Raw genomic sequence first — 14657 nt, 5'->3', positions numbered from 1 at the left:
GTCGGGAGAGCTAGGGGGCCCTAAGGGAATCACGGCAGCACCTTGAGCCATAAGGGCTGGTAGAACTGAGAGAACACACCGTGGCTCGATCAGCTTGTGGAGACAGGAGTCCAGAGCAAAGGGACCGCACTGTGAGTTTTTCCATTCTCAGTGGAGCAAAGCTGACATTCGTTTTGGCTCCCTTAGTCCAGGGTGACCCTTAGGCCCTTTGGGTTCCAAGTGAGAGGCCCACTGGAGGAGTCATGAGACCCCAATAGTAGTGAACTGCTAGGTGATCTGCAGGGAAGAATCCATGACTTCGCTAGGGTGGAGTCTTGATCTCCTTGTCCAGGAAATTTCAATGTGAGCCTCTCACTAGGACAAGCTCCAAGGCAGCCACAGGGGCTCCAAAGGCAACCACCATGCCAAGGGCACCATCTCCAGCTTGTGTCTAAGTAGGTGAGAAGATGGCCCTCATCTCTCTTGTTGAACTCTCTCCATCCAGCCGTTCACACTGACGGGCCAGAGACAACCTGAGAGGGAATGCTGATTGGCCAGAGTAAGTAAGTTGGTGCTCTACCACCCACCACACCTCAGCTGCCAGCTTTTGGGTGATAATAGCCTCAGAGATTTTTTTCTGCCTGGGCTAGCTTGGCATGGTGATCCTCAGACCTCAGCCTCCTGAGTAGTTGGGATTACAGATGTGATCCTAGCTTTCCCACCCATTTGTGATCTACAAAAGGGACAAATGGGTGGAGACAGACTAGGGGCTCCCAATGTTTGCTCATGTAAGTCTTCATAAGCATTAACATTTTATTCGCACTTATTAGCGTAGCCACTATACCGATGAGACAACTGAGCCTCACAGCAGGCAAGCTATTGGCTTAGGACAATACAACAGGACTAGAGGGAACACATGTTACTTTGACTTTAAATTCTGGGTGACTGTATACAGTGTTGCCTGAGTTTTAGCTGCACTTGGAAAGGATCTGTGGGATGGTGGAAGGGCAGTGACCCTAGAAAATCTTTTGCAAGAGATCCTACCATTGCCGTTCTAGAGGGACTGCTTGTATTTTTGTATCCTCCTGTTTAAATCAACCCGAGTGACTCAAAGTTTCCTTGCATTTGATTCATCTTGCCTTGCTGTTAGAATTGGCTGAATGCTACCCTTGGCATTGAACCAGTGCTTTAAAAAAATTGTTTTCATGTTTACATTTAGCCGTTGGAGAGTTGTGTTCTGTCCCTGTTTGCTCCCACGGTTTGGTTTGGCCACTGCGACCTGCCCACTAGTGGCATCCAGCCTTCTCACTTCCCACCCGTGGGATGAGTGCTCAAGTGCAGGTTTACACACCTTCATCCCCTCTGCCTCCCTTTCCCCTGCTGCTTGAAGCCAGAGTGCACAGCTCAAGGCTCTTTCCTGCGTGGGCTGCTCAGCCTGCCGTCTAAGGGGCAGCTGAGCGTGTGTCTTTCTGAGGGCCATTTTGAAGGACACTGGGCACATAGCGGCGCAATTTACCTTTTATGGGCATCAGAGGCAAATTCGGGAATTTCAAGCATTGTTTAGTTTTGTGGTATGGGTGAAGGCAGTTTTGTTCTGTTTGGGCAAATGTGAAGGCAGGAGCAAAACAGACGAGAGATTTCTCAATCACAAAGAACTGTAACACAATTTACACTTACAAGTCATTTGAGAACCTTTGTAAAGTGCTACACACACACACACACAGAAATTGTCACAGGATGAAGCTACCAACTATAGTTATTAAACGTAGGAAGTGATAATAATGCCAATAATTGCCTAAAATATTTAATACCTAGGTCTACTTTTATATCTGTTTCCATATCCACATCTACATCAAACTTCTCAAGAGTGAATGCATCAAACTGGGCACCAGTGGTTCACACCTGTAATCCCAGCTACTCAGGCGACTGAGATCTGAGTATCACAGTTGGAAGGCAGCCTGGGCAGGAAAATGCGTGAAACTCTTACCTCCCGTTAACCACGAAAAGCAGAAAGTGGAGCTGTGGCTCAAGCAGTAGAGCCGCAGGCTATGCACAAAAACTCAGGAACAGCATTCAGGACCAGCATTCTAGCCCTAAGACTGACATAAATAAAAATAAAGTGCATCATTTTATATTTCTACCAGTACCTTATGAGAATACCTGTTTCTCCACAGGTCAAACGTGTAAATGTGTTATTGATTTTTTTTTTATTATAGCCACCCTAGTAAGTGGGAAGGAGGTATCTCACTCTTTGTGTGTGTGTGTGTGTGTGTGTGTGTGTGTGTGTGTGTGTGTGTGTATTTTTGTTTTGTTTTGTTTGTAGGTCATAGGGCTTGAACTCTGGGCTTGGGCACTGTCCCTCAGCTTTTCAGCTCAAGGTGAGCACTCTACTGCTTGAGCCACAGTGCCACTTCCAGTTTTCTAGTGGTTTATTGGAGATAAGAGTCTCACGGATTTTCCTGCCCACGTTGGCTTTGAACCATGATCCTCAGATCTCAGCCTCCTGAGTAGCTAGGATTACAGGTGTGAGCCCAGGCTCACTTGTTTTTATCTGTATTTACTTGATGAATAAAAGTGAGCATCTCTTTGTGTTCTCATTGGCCAGATTCAAGTCTCTTATCAGATAGATAACTTTCAAATATTTTCTCTGTCTATGGCTTCTCTTTTCATTCTCTTGATGGAACCATTTGCAGACCTACGTTTTCTTGAAACTTTAAAATCTTCATGGGTATACAGCAAGATAGGCTGACTGAAAATCAGATTTTTTTGAAGATACTATGGATAGATGTAGAAACATTTGAGAACTGCCAGTTGTCTGTGTTGCTTTCAGTTAGACTCGGTGCTTCTTGGAGAAGCCTGTTCCTCTGCTTTGTCATAATCAATTGAAGAGGACACTTAGCTGCACAAATATAAACCAAATCTTGATTTGACAGTGCTGGCTGGACAGTTTTCTTCATGCTGACGTTTTAAACAATCTGGGTTTTTTGTTTTGTTTTTTTGTGATGAGTGTAAACCCCTGGGTATGTGTGAGTCAAAGCAATGTCTCTGCAAATTTGCTTTTGCTTATTTGGTGGTAGGATGGATGGAGAGAGAGAGAAAGAAGAGAAAAAAGAATGTGCCTTGGCGTTATTTGTACTGTGTACCCACCGTGGCTCTTTCAACAAAGATGGATGGTGTTTGTGTATTTGTCTGAGACTTCTGTACTGGAGACCAGATGAGGAAAAGGAAGCCATGGGGCTGCTTTCAAAAGCAGCCGTCTGCTGCTCTGGGCTCACTCCCAGTGGCTTTGGGGCCCAAGTGCTACCCTGCATTGGACAGAGATCTATTCTCCCTTCTCTGCAGGCCCATAGCCTGGAGTGTGCAAAATCTTCATGGGTATGTATGGGAAATACTGGTTGGAAAGCAACGCTTCGAAGGCATAGGTGGCGTTGCTGGAGGCTCTCTGGGCTAACTCCTAGGGATCATCAGCATCACATTAGTGTTTCCACAAAGGCAGCATCAGTGTCAGCTACAGCAGCGTTCTTCCCATTGCCTTGAGATCAGCAGGCCAAGAGGGGAGAAAGGGAAAGAGCAGAGAAACAGCCCACGGTGCTGACACCCAAGGTATACTCCCCAGGAACTATGGGGGTAGATCTTGGGAGGAGGAGTTTGAAGTTGAGCCATCCAGCTTGGAGACATTATAGTGTGTCTTACGAGTTCCCTTTACCGTGAAAGGATTGGGTCAGAAGTCCCCGAGTCGCAGGCTAGTGGCCAATGTGATCTCTCTGTGGACATACCCAAGTTAACGCACCTTTTGAGCTTGGATTTAAATACATGTTCTCTCTTTAGTTTGCCATATGCCCTGCCATTCCTTATTGTCTCATGTCATTCAGATTCACACATTCACGATGTCTTTTTGATCTCTGCTAAGTCTCATGTTCCTGAGCGTTTTGTAACAAATGGTTAACTTTTTCAGGAGTCCGTTCCAAATGAGCTCTGGGTTACTCTGTGTCACTTCCTTTAGTTTGTGACATTTTGTGGCACAGAGTGGCCTTAGTAACACGACTTTCAATAGCCCTGCCTGTGAATGTATAGCCTTAGCCAGTAGTCAGTTAATGGGTGATGGGTATATTCATTGTGACCAGCCATCAACTGTGATCAGGGGAGAAAAAGAGATTTTTAAAAATATATATTTGATAATGAACTGAAGAATCAAGAGTGAGAAACTTTTGGCAGGCAATCAAACTACATTTGCTGTAGGAGACTGGTACCTCAGGATAACAGCTGTGTGTACTGTACTCATCTATCGGTTGAAATAGGATCTCACCTAGTCTAGCCTTAAATCATACACCTTTCTGATCTCTGCCTCCTGAATAGTTCGGATGACAGGCGTGAGTGACCAGCACCTGGTGCCCAACAGTTTATTTTTCAATTACCTTACAGGCTTGAGCTTCTGTCGGATATCCTTCTTTAGGAATTCCTGTCAGCCTCATTTAGAAATGCATCATTAGATCTCAGGTAACGATGAGCAGGTGGTTAAGGCATGGGGGACATGGTCAAGGGTGTTTTTTACATCTCTGAGTGACACTTCATAAGGGCTGTCTAGTGTGTTTATTGAAAACAAGGGGAAATAATTTCTAGAGAAAACGACTTCTTTTTCTAATGATGTTGTTTCCACTTGTCTCATGATGATATTATCAAATTGCAGGTGTGTGTATCTTTGTCCATTTTTAAATCATCTCATAGGGTCCTAATTCCAGTGAGATGGCAGAGCAGGTACTATTATTCTCACTTTGCATAGAAAGCGGATGAAGCATAAAGCAACATCTTGCTCAGAGACATACAACTAAGTGGCCGAAACGTAAAACTTGGAGTTCTGATATATAATACATTCAAACACATTTCTTTAGGAAAACAGAATTTACCTTCAACTCTTCCTCTGTAAGATGTTTACCTAAGACTCACAATCCTTACTTCTGTGCTTTACCCCACTCCACACACCCCTTTCTATTTCAAAGTCTGCAGACAAGGGCAGCAATTGTAATTTAAAGAAAAAAATCTGATCTGAAGATACCCAAAGTTCAGGTTTGTGTGCAAGTTTGTGATAATTTGCTAAAAGGACATTCTCAGAGAAAAGGTTAAGTGTGGGAGGATTGGGAGCTATTGATACAAAAAAGGCAAAAGAAAACCAATATAGTATCCAAAGATAAGATAGTGTGTCACAAACTTGATCTAATAGAACCCAGCCAAATAATATCCGCAGTCACACAAGCAGTATACAAGAATTGCAACCTCTGATTGAGACATTCCTGTGTGGATAAAACACTGCCTCCTCCAAGGCTTTGCCAGTGGTTTATCTTAGCAATGCTCTGTTCCCGGGAAAGGGGGTTTCAGGAAGTGCTTTGGCTGAATGTAAGAAAACATTGAGAAATGAACATCTCCTGCTTTACCAGAGTTTGACCAAACAAAAATTGACTGAGCAATAGGGCTCCTTGGTGGAAAGAAATGGAGCTTACCCCCCCAAAAAGTGCTCTGGGGAAATTCAATTTCCTGGGACAGAGAGAATACAACAGTTATTTAAATGGGTGCATGGAATGATGGAGCTCTTAAAGATTCATGCATTCCATGGGGCTCATTCTTCCTCCAGATGTTCACCCACAGGCCTGGGCTTGAGCCTGTGGGTTTGTAGATGTGAATTTGTTGTGATACCCTTGTCAAGCCAGTTACTAATGTCGACAAAGACCTTAAGAAATATAGAGACCTTTGATTCTGTAGGAAATAACTGGCTATTTACAATCTCAAGAGAGTAACCTTCTGAAAAGCTGCAAGAAAATAACTTGCCCATGTCTGGCAGTCACTAAAAGCTATAATCAAGAGAGGAAGCTTTTGCACAGCAGAAACACATGGTGGGATAAATAAACAGGTTTCTCAGTCTTGACTGTTTCAATTTATTTTCTTCCCAGGTGTCTTATCAGTTGAGAATCACTGTATTTGTCCACATGCAGCTATGAGATGCTGGTTGGACCTTTCTTCTTCCGGACAGATATTCCAATTTGGGGCCAGTCATTTCCACCTAGGTTTTCTCTTGCTCTGTTGTGTGGATTTTTGTTTGTTTTTAAACTCTGCTTAGCCTCATTGGGAGACCGAGTAGGGACAATCCTGCAGAGGTTTGTTCACAGGAGACTAGAACTCACTGTAAGGAGGGGAGAGCTAAACAAGCAGGGCTTTCCCAAGAGAAATAGTTGGTGAATGCAGAAGAGGGAGCGCCATTCTAAATGCATGAGCATCAGCCTGTCTGCTAGCACCAGCAGCCACGTTTTCCGTCAAGCCAGAGCATCAGGATCCATGTGAGCCCTCCGTGCCTTGGCAGCCAGGATCTGGGGCGGCTGGCTGGAGCAGCTGCTCCTTTGTCCCTGGCCGCAGTGGCATCCTCATTACTGGGACTCTAACAGCAGGAGAGAAGAGTGGAGGAAGGCAGGGCTGGCACGGGCTCCCCTAAGAATCAGCCTGGCTCTTTCCAGAACTATTTGGGAAGGACTGTCCAGGGTTTTGTCTTTCTCAAAGCTTGGAAATGGACAGCTCTTAAGAAATCCTGTTTTGTTGCTATAATTCAATTTCTCTCTCTCTCTCTCTCTCTCTCTCTCTCTCTCTGACAGGTTTGCCCTTGACCCCGCCCCCTCCAGACCCCCCCCCTCTGGACCCGCCCCCTTTCCCTCACAGGGCAGCTCTGATGCACAGCAGGTCACACTTAGGCCTGCTCCACTATCAGAAGCTCTTGGGTCTCTTGGTGTAGGTGGAAAAAGCAGGTGGGCCCCAGTGTCTTCCTGCCCTGCCCCCCTCAGTTTGCAGATCACAGGGAATGTCTCTGTGAACAGAACAGAGGTAGTTGACCTAGCCTATGGAGCTCCCTGCGTTCTTTGGACTGTCCATGCCCAAGCTGGAGTTTACCATTCCCATTGTACAGTAGATCACCACAGTGCTCACACCTATTGGCATGGATTTGAGGAGCAGCTCCAAATCCGTGCAGGCCCTGTAGCCTGGTAGAATCTGCTAGTTCTCTGATACAGAAGAGTGGCCTGGCTGCAGAACTCTAGCAGGGAGGAGGGGGGTCTGTGAATCTTCTAGATGGTCCAGGGACTAAAAGTCTTACCTTCATGCATCACTGTCTCTTCAGACTTGGCAGAGCTGCTGGTTCATAGGCCCAAACCATAGGCTTACAACTCAGTGATTTTTTTTTTTTGTCATTGAGTACACACAGCCACAAAACCAGCGCCTGAATCAAGGAATGAAACATGTTAGCTGTTGTGTTTGCTCAGTGCATCTGATATGGTGGAGAGCAGGCAATAAGGATCTCATTAGTAGTGCTTGGAGAAATCACAAGACGTTCTTGCCTATAGATACTTTTTGCATTGATTGAATAAACACCGAAAACATAGTATGGCATCATGGAGCTATTTTATGGTGAACAAAGAAGTGCAGTACCTTCTGTCTCCTCCTCCTCCTCCTCCTCCTTCCTCTTCTTCTGTATCTAGTAGCTATTAGTTTGAGTTTTCATCTTTAAAAAGGTTTTATTTTGCCACTTTATGGCCACTTTATACTTTCTCATTGTTTGCCTGCCTACTCAGTTTGGTTTTCTAATATATTGCAATATCTTTGAAATATTTCCTAGAATGACAAGTGAATATTCTATCACAGCACATGATGCTTTCTCAAGCTCAGTTGCTGAAGTAATCTAATATTCTGTTTATCTTTCAAATGCTTGACCTCTCATGGGGGAAAATTGCTTTCTGCATTTGCTTTTTTTTTTTTTATTAAGCAGGTTTCTGGAAATATTTAAAAAAATGAAACCTGGAAGACCCAAGCTTTTTTTTTTATAAAGTCAATCATGGTTTTTTGTTTTGTTGTTGTTGTTTTGGTTTGGTTTTTGGTTGGTCATGGGGTTTGAACTCAGGGCCTGGGAGCTGTTCCTGAGCTTTTGTGCTTAAGGCTAGTGCTCTACCATTACGAGCCCCAGCTCTACTTCTGGTTTTTTGGTGATTGATTGGAGGTAAGAGTATCATGGACTTTCCTGCCCAGGCTGCCTTTGAGCTGTGATCCTCAGATCTACCTCCTGAGTAGCTAGGATTACAGGTGTGAACTACCAACACCCAGCTTTACCGTCTCTGTCCATATGAAGGTTTGTCTAATGGGAAAAGCAAGTGTGAAGTCAGTATGCATATGAATGTAAAGTCGCTCTTTTCTCCAGTGTGTCGGTCTATTCTCATTGTTGCAGTCCATGGTTTTAGGACCCAGACTTGATTCTCATCTCAGATTCTTTCACGCTTAGCATCTAGTGTTGATCTCCAAAGGAATATGGTCTTTGGACTCTGCATTCTTATACAGGCTCTTGCTGGGCCTCCTAATTTTAATCTCTTGAATTTTCTAATGAATTCTCGAATGAAGAAACTGCCATTTTTATCCTAGATCCTAGGAAAAATTCAATCCTACTTCAAGCCACGGGACTTCTTGTGGAAGATGGCAGCAGAGGTGGATAATCCAGTGGATGTATCAGGCAGGGGGTCCCTAGAGACAAGCCGAGTTCCTGCAGCGGGTGTCACAGGGTCGCCTTCGGGCGGGCCTCTCAAATGATGTAAGTATGCAAGGCAGTGACGATGACTCTAAGTGCAGTGTTGGACAGCAGATACAGCCCTCGGGCATTTTTTCAAATTGAGATTTCGCATCATGGATCAGTGACTCTTCAGGTCTCCCTTCCCTAGCTCCCAGCAACTGCCTTTCTGCTGTTTGATTCTATGAATTACACAAGCGTAACCATGCAGTGCCTAGCATATTTCAGTGAGAAGAATGTCCTGAGTTCACCCATACTTTTGCAAACTGCAGAATATCCTGTTTAAGGCTGAATACTATTCCTTTGTGCATATTTACCACCTTTTCTTTATCTCTCAGTGGATAGGTGGACTGTGTTCACATTTAGCGCTTGTAAATAATACTTCCTTGAATGAGGAAGAAGTGATAAAAATCTCTTTGAGGTCCTGATTTTGAGTGTTTGGGTAAACATGTGTAGGATTGCTGGGTCACACGGTTGCTCTGTGTTAATATTTTTGATAAACCTCCATTTGGATCTCCATAACAGCTGGCTTCATTTTCATTCATTCTCACCCACAGTATTCAAAGGTCCCAATGTACCCACATTCTGCCAACATGTGTCTTTTGTTTCTCATGGTGGTCCTGTCTCCTAATGGATTTGAGTCTCATTTTCCTGGTGATTCTTAGTGCTGAAGACTGTCTTTTTGTCATTTCTGTGTCTGCGGAGAAATGTCTATTCAAGTCTATAACTCATTTTTAAAAACAGGTTGTGAGGTTTTTGTGGTTGTTTGCTTTGGCATTGTAGGAATCTTTTTATATTGTGGGAATTAACATCTTATCACATAGAGACTTTGCAAATGTTTTTTCTCCCTTTCTGTTGCTTTTTAAAAAAAATCTCTTTTCTTCCCAGGGACAGACAATCCTGGGAGAGCTGAGTAATAAAAGTCTAGAATCAGGAAAGTGAGTGTTCACTTTGTGAATGAGTACATCAGAATCCACCACAGATCTGCCACCAGTGTGGCCCAGGGGTTCTGCTGCCTTTCACAGATGCTGTGCCGGGAAGCAGTCCAGAATGTTCTAAATGAGCAAAAGGCTAGAGGGAGACATAACCCCCGGCCACAAATGTCTGCTGTCGTTCTGTGGTACTACTGGGAAGGGAAAGAAGGGAAATAACCCACCATGGCAGATCTATAGTAAACCTTTAAGAACTCCGTGATTGTTTGGAATGCCTGAGACAAGAGCTTGTCTCAGCCGTGGTATGGGACATTTCCCCAGGGATCTAGCTGGCTGCAGATTCCCGTGTCAGCATCGCCATGAGAGCAGAGAAGGAGAAATCGTGAGAATAGGTGTCGAATCCTGGGAGGATTATGGCAGCGTTCTTGTGATGACATCCACCCTATCTTTAGTAAACACAGGCCCCAGGAAGATGCGCTTCACCTTGCACAGTCAACAAGGTCTACTGGGAGACTTTTTAAGATTTATTTTTTTCAAGATCCCCATTTTATTCAGACGAAATCTCCTGAGATGGGCATGGCTTGTGTGGCTCCCAGGGAGGGAGCAAGCCAAGAATTACTGGTCAAGAAAATGCCTCTGGGCAAAATCAATTCCTCATCTTTATTTTTTTTTCCTTCTTCTGTTCCTTGGCTGTTTTAATGAACACCAAGCAAGTATTTTCATAACTGTTCTTCATTAAAATCACCAGGCAAGCAAGCTGGAATAGACATCACCTCCAAAACTATTGTTTCTTGGCCCTGCAGGGAGTAGGGGGAAAGAGACCACAACCAGTCTCATTCCGACTTGCTCAAGATTCCAGATGCAACTTCCCCTCCTGACCATCACCCCCACACTGGCTCCTCCCCTTTTCCTTCCCTCCCTCCTCCTCCGTTCCTTCCTTCCTTCTCTTTCTCCTTCCTTTCTGTCTTCTTTTCCTCCCAGTCTCCCTTCCTTCTTTCCTCCCTTCCTCCCTCCCTCCCTCCCTCCCTCCCTTCTTTCCTTCCTTCCTTCCTTCCTTCCTTCCTTCCTTCCTTTCTTTCTTCCTTCCTTCCTTCCTTCCTTCCTTCCTTCCTTCCTTCCTTCCTTCCTTCCTTCCTTCCTTCCTTCCTTCCTTCCTTCCTTCCATCTTCTCCTACTTAAAGTTCTTCCAAACATATAACAAATCTAATACCAATCCTGAAGAGAAATTCACAAGAGATGCCCCCCCCATCTTCAAAAGGCATTTCTATACATTTGTGCCTTCCCCTGTGTCATCTGGGAATCGGGATCAGCCTTGGGTTTAGAAGTTAAGCTGGGCTGGGGTTTCGAGGCTGCGAGCTTCACTGCTCCTGGACTCTGTTTGGAGGGCTGACAGTGAGGTGAGGCAGCAGAGCCTCAGGGCCAGCTGCCGCCACCCTGCATCTGTTGCACAGGTGACAGCCAAGTTGGGCATATGTGCATGACCCCTGCCATCTCTGCCACGGGCGGGGGTTCTGCAGGCTGTGAGTGTTTGTGAAGTGAAGGTCTGGCTCAGGCCATAAGACACACTATTCATACACAGTTTGTCTGGCGCAGAAAGAGGCAGACAAGCCCTGCAGTGCCTGCAGAATGTAGCAGAGTGTTTTATGTCTTGCTCGATTTCAAACACTATTGTCAACAAGAGCCTTTTCTAATGTTCAAAGCAAATGTTGACATTCCGTTGGAGATGTTAGTAAAGGCTTCTCAGTCACTATGATGATTTCTTTCTAGAAACCAGCTCAGGGTTTATGTCGTCCTTGATAAAGAGAATAGAAAAGTGGTAGTAAAATTCAGACATTGAAAGTGGCAGATGAAGAGTTTTAATTACTCGACCTTGAGCGGTTAACTAGTGTATCTGAACCTTCTGACTGGAATGTCTTCATGTTACCTATCCTCGCTTACAGCACCAAGGGGTCATGAAGATGCATTGAAAGAAACATATAAGACAATCAAATAAATAAGAAAAATGTAGAAGTTCTTTGAATGGTGAGAATTATTCTTCGGGTAGATCTGGGCATGATGAACTGTCTCCCAATCTTGGAAGGAGATGGCGAGCTCAAGTTCCAATGACTAGAGCGTCACCCTGCTCCAGTTTGCATGCGCTAACTCAAAGTCAGGCTTTCTTTACCTCTCATCTGTGTGTGTGTGTGTGTGTGTGTGTGTGTGTGTGTGTGTGTGTGTGTGTGTGTGTGTGTGTGTGTGTGTGTGTGTGTGTGTGTGTGTGTGTGTGTGTGTGTGTGTGTGTGTGTGTGTGTGTGTGTGTGTGTGTGTGTGTGTGTGTGTGTGTGTGTGTGTGTGTGTTGGTACTAGGGCTTGAACTCAAGGCCAGGGCCTCGTACTCTCACTTGGTCTTTTTCATTCCTGGTTAGTGCTCTACCATTTGAGCCACAGCCCTACTCTTGGCTTGTTTCCCCCTGATTAACCTGGGCTGGCTTCAAACCACGATTCTCAGGTCTTAGCCCTTGAGTAGTTAGAACTATAGGCATGAGCCACCACTACTACTCACCTCTTGCATCCAAGTTTGGACCTTGAAACAAAGTTGCTGATGTTGTTTTCCATAGCAATAAACAAGGAAACAGGTGTACTATGTTCACCCTCTAGCTCAACCTCTTCACGGCCTGGTAATTCACAGAAGCCTAATTAAAATTCTTCTAGGCCACACTCAAGCCCTTAGTCCCTGACTGCCTTGTTTTCCTTCCCTAGATGTGCTCTTCCTTGTAGCTCATCCTTCCTACCAGAAGGGCAGACGCCGCCCCCCCCCCCCACTCCAAAAGTGACCACTGACTTCTACTGGCTTTCTAGGCAAATTCTCCTGAAATTTCTGATGTGCAGGATTTGACAAACTTTTTCCAGCCAATTTGTAAACCCCAGGAGAAAGCAAATCATTCATATATTAAATAGTGGTCTGGCTTTTGACCAAAGCCCATTTTTTTTCTCCTCAGTTCAATCATTTATTTAACAATTTTAGTTCTGCATGACTAAACCCTAAATATAAGTTTTCCATCATTTTAAGAGTAGGGAAAAGATGACATAGATATCAAAGGGCGTTCCAAGAAGGAACTATTTAGGTGGCTTTTGCATTATTGATTTTTGGAATATGTGTTTGGCCTCTGAAAGTTTTCCTTTTGAAAAGCAAGCCTCGTTTGAATTCAGAATGCTCCTATGTTTATCTTTTTTAAGCACTCTATTATATAATCAAGACAGTATCCATCTCAGGATGATAACGGCTTTCAAAAGGGTGTGGAATAGCTGATAATAAATGTTTCCACAACAAAATTGCTATAAAAGGAAACCAAATCCATGAGCAAATGATACGAGTAGAATACTCCAGAAATAGAATTACATTGGACATTATATTGAATTGCTTAGGCAAGGGGGGAAACAGGCAAGGGTAAAGCTCTTTTTAAAAAAAATCCATACAAAGGGAATGTTTTTCTTTTGTTTCAAGAGTAGCAACACAAGGTGGCTTTGTTTGGTGCTCAAGAGGTTTTGTAAACCTCACTTTTGCCTTCCTCTCCTCCTCCTCCTCCTCCTCCTCCTCCTCCTCCTCCTCCTCCTCCTCCTCCTCCTCCTCCTCCTCCTCCTCCTCCTCCTCCTCCTCCTCCTCCTCCTCCTCTTCCTCCTCCTCCTCCTTCTCCTCCTCCTCCTCCAACACCACCTCTCCTCTCCACTGGGCAACTTTGCAATTTACTTATGTCTCAAGGCAGAGCCTCCCTTATTTGTGAACTGGAGTTGAGGAATAATCTGACTCATAAATTGGATATAGGAGTTCAGTGTGGTGTTTATAAAGCCTTAACAAGATCCCTGCACACTGTAAACATCCACTAAATGACACCTCTATTTCCTGTAACACCCCTCCGAGAAGATGCTACTATCACCAGTTAAGAAAGAAGGTTCTGGCATTTGTCAATGTCACAAGTGCCCAGAGAGCCAGGATTCTAGTCTACTTTTCTACTCAACAAAACCTGTAGCCTTTCTCCAGTTAGCCCTAATAGAAATTTGCCAAGTAGCCAATTTGGGTTTTCTAAACAATTATCTGATAATACAATGACCAGCTCAGCAAGCACTTTTATGGATCTATTTTTTAACTCTTAATATGAATTTTAAGATTTACCCTGGACTGGGATTCTGGGCAATTGTTTCTATAAAATAGCAGGTTAGGAAGTCTAGCCTTCCAGGGAGTTTGCTTAATACAGTGGAGAGCAGAGCTCATACCCGCACCCATCCACTTAATCCTGGCTGGCCACGTAAGTAAGGTGCCTTATCTGATCACTGATGGCTTAGGCTTAATGGACTTTACTGTGGCTGCAGAGAGGAACTGTGGGTCCTGATAGAAATAGCCTCTCCCCTCCCCTCTCCCTTTCTCCCCTCGACCTGCTCTTGGATGAGCTTAAAGGAAGCATTTTGCTTCTTGGCTTTGTGGCAGCGCCTGCCTCCCAATGCTGCCTCTTTGTTTTGGTTCTATATCTCACCTCCTTGGCAACAGGCTCCTGGTGGTCATGCTGGGCTTCACCCGACAGGATTCCAGGATGGTGCTGGCAGGCACCAGGAGAGGGACGGTATCCCCTGGTCTGTCTCCTATACTAGTTTACTCTGTCAGTATTATGGGCTAGGGCCGGCACAGGGCCGGCTATGAATCAGAGGCTCTACCCCTGCTCTGGCCCCACTAAACCCTAGGTTTGGGGCTGACATGAGCCAAGATGTCAAGCTAACACCTGCCCAGGAGTGACCTTTCCCAGCTTCTGCTTCACTATTATCCCTTAAAATGTCTCTTGTGCCATCACTGGGGCTTGAACCCAAGGACCCGTGCTCTTGCTTGGCTCTTTTGCTCAAGGCGGGCACTCTATTGCTTGAGCCATACCCCCAGTTCAGAATGTCTCTTGGCTAAACAGTCAAATCTCTGTGCCTCAATGGAGGTCTCCTCTTTTCCTACTGAATTATGACCAACTGGAACCTACATGGATATAATTGATTGGCCACTAGTGATTACACAGGGTATTGTATTGGGTCATCTCACTAGAACCCCTGGAGTTTAAAGTAAAGCTGGTGAATGGGAAGGCACAGAAAAATCCCAATTCAACAGATCCCTCCAAAGGCGAAGATCTCTTCGCTAGACTTTACTACCT

The 14657-nt window shown here is 44.8% G+C and overlaps 1 long non-coding RNA gene across 1 annotated transcript; it reads right to left on the bottom strand.

The window, feature by feature from the left end:
* Window positions 1-10159: 10159 nt before the first annotated feature.
* On the bottom strand, window positions 10160-13976 carry LOC138821315 (uncharacterized). The gene is made up of 3 exons (XR_011370127.1): window positions 13906-13976; window positions 12038-12149; window positions 10160-10292 (listed from the first exon to the last, which is right to left on the bottom strand). It is a non-coding gene; the product is annotated as an uncharacterized lncRNA (long non-coding RNA).
* Window positions 13977-14657: the final 681 nt, after the last annotated feature.

Source organism: Dipodomys merriami, unplaced genomic scaffold (assembly GCF_024711535.1).
Source record: "Dipodomys merriami isolate MVZ:Mamm:240054 unplaced genomic scaffold, mDipMer1.0.p SCAF_91, whole genome shotgun sequence".
Taxonomy (NCBI): domain Eukaryota; kingdom Metazoa; phylum Chordata; class Mammalia; order Rodentia; family Heteromyidae; genus Dipodomys; species Dipodomys merriami.
The sequence above is the reverse complement of the archived record's forward strand: the minus strand, read 5'-3'. Positions and strand labels throughout refer to the sequence as shown.